Below are 2,208 nucleotides of genomic sequence, written 5' to 3'. Positions count from 1 at the left end.
ATGCTGGAGATCCAATTTAGGGCTTCACAAATATCAATCATTTTGAATCAACTAAGATGTCTTTCTTATCCCCCCTAACACTTGCCAGACTCCTTAAGGAACAAAGGGTTCCCAGTGCAGGCTTTGTCACATGAGTTATTTGCAGAAATTAATGACATTTATTCCTGTTATTTTGTTTGTTTACTTATATTGGGACAGGCCTTTGATATGTAGCCCAGGCCTGCTTGAACTCCTGATTGTCCTGCCTCTACCTCTTTGGTTTTTGTTTTTGTTAGTTGTGGGACTTAAACTCAGGGCCTAGGCACTGTCCCTGATTTGTAGAACATGCTGAAGATTTGCAAGCTGTAAACCACCGGCCCTACACCCCCTCACCACATGAGTCCTCAGGCTCACCACTAGTGGGAGCTCAGACAACAGAAAAATCAAGACGGTGGCTTGCTTGCAAAGCCTGGGGCTTGAGAAATGCTTTTTTACCTCACTAGTGTGAATCATACTTCCCATAGTAGAATGCAAGTGTCCTGAGGATTCTGAATCCCTTTTTCAAATCTTATAGTACCTGGTTGTAGACACTTGTCACCAGGCTTAACTTTCTGGAAGGTGCACTGGGGGACGCCCTTATGTCTGAGGACAACAGTTTAAGAATCCCTGGCTGTTGGTGACTCAGCAGAGAGAGGTGCATTCAAGTGGGAGATATGGGGAAGTAGAGGATGATGGGAGGGGGGTTCTTGACCACACATGTCCAGGAGACATCACATTTTACTTCCATTCAGATGCTCTTTCCCCATAAGAAGTGTGAAGTACAGGCTCATGTGAAGAGAATAGAACAAGGAAGGAAAAGTATAAGGCCTTGTATTCATTTGCTAGGGCTGCTGTTGAAAACGCAACAAGCTGGGATGGCTCATATCCTAGCTACTCAGGAAGCTAAGATATGAAAACCAAGGTTTGAAGCCAGCTCAGGCAGAAAAGTCCATGAGACTATTATATTCAATTAACCAGAAAAAAAAATGTCAAAAGTGGAGATGTGGTTCAAGTTGTAGAGTGCCAGCTTTGAGTAAAAAAGTTAAGGGACAGCATTCTCAGGCCTTGAGTTCAAGCCCCACTACCATCAGAAAAGAAGGAGAGAGAGGGGTGGGGGGAAGGAAGGAAGGAAGGAAGGAAGGAAGGAAGGAAGGAAGGAAGGAAGGAAGGAAGGAAAGGAAGGAAGGAAGGGAGGGAGGGAGGGAGGGAGCATAAACCAGGTGGGTTTGTAGTTCATTGCCTTATTGTCTTTTAGTTCTGGAGGCTAGAAGTCCAAAATCAAGGTGTCACAGGCTGTTTCTTCCTGAGGAATGAGGGAAAGATCTGTTTCACACATTTTCTCTCTGTGTCACTTCATATTGTCTTCTCTGTGAGTATATTTCTCTGTATGTAAATGTCCCTTTTTTTATAAAGACATAGCCATATTGCCTTGTCCCACCTTAAGGACCTCACTTTAAACTTGATTACCATTGCGAACTCTCCAAATGAGATCACATGCTGAGGTAGTAAGGAGTAGAACTTCAACATCTAGTTTTTTGAAATGGGGTCTCACTATGTTGCCCAGGCCTACCTTGAGCTCACAGCCTTACTGCCTCAGTCTCCTGATTAGCTGGGATTACAAGTATGTGTCACCATGCCTGGCTAAAATCTGTTTTTGTGGGGGGGAGGGTCGGTAGTGGGGCTTGAACCCTTGGCTTGGATGCTGTCCCTGCACTCTTCAGCTCAAGGCAAGCACTCTACCGCTTGAGCCACAGTGCCACTTCCGGTTTTCTAGTGGTTTACTGGAGATGAGTCTCACAGACTTTCCTGCCTGGGCTGGTCTTGAACCACGATCCTCAGATCTTAGCCTCCTGAGTAGTTAGGATTACAGGCCTGAGTCACCGGTGCCTAGCATAGGTTTTGTTTTTGTAATGATAGAGAATACTAATCAACCTCTAACAGGTCTTGAGTTTGTTTCTAGAAATTCTGTGATGGGCCATTGTTCTTTAGTTATAGAGTGGAATTAGGGCTCTGTTTATAGAATAGTGCCTTCCATGGTTACCAGGAGAATTTAGAATTTATCTGCTCAGTGAGGGATGTGCTGACCAGGAAACATCTGTACAACAGCTCTGTAATTCCACAGGAGATTTTCTATTTGCAGTTAGTCCACAAGGCTTTCAAGTATCAAGAAGGGCTGTTTTTTGTTTGTTT

The sequence above is a fragment of the Dipodomys ordii genome, unplaced genomic scaffold (assembly GCF_000151885.1).
Source record: "Dipodomys ordii isolate 6190 unplaced genomic scaffold, Dord_2.0 Scaffold34, whole genome shotgun sequence".
Lineage (NCBI taxonomy): Eukaryota > Metazoa > Chordata > Mammalia > Rodentia > Heteromyidae > Dipodomys > Dipodomys ordii.
This window is presented reverse-complemented; position numbering follows the sequence as displayed.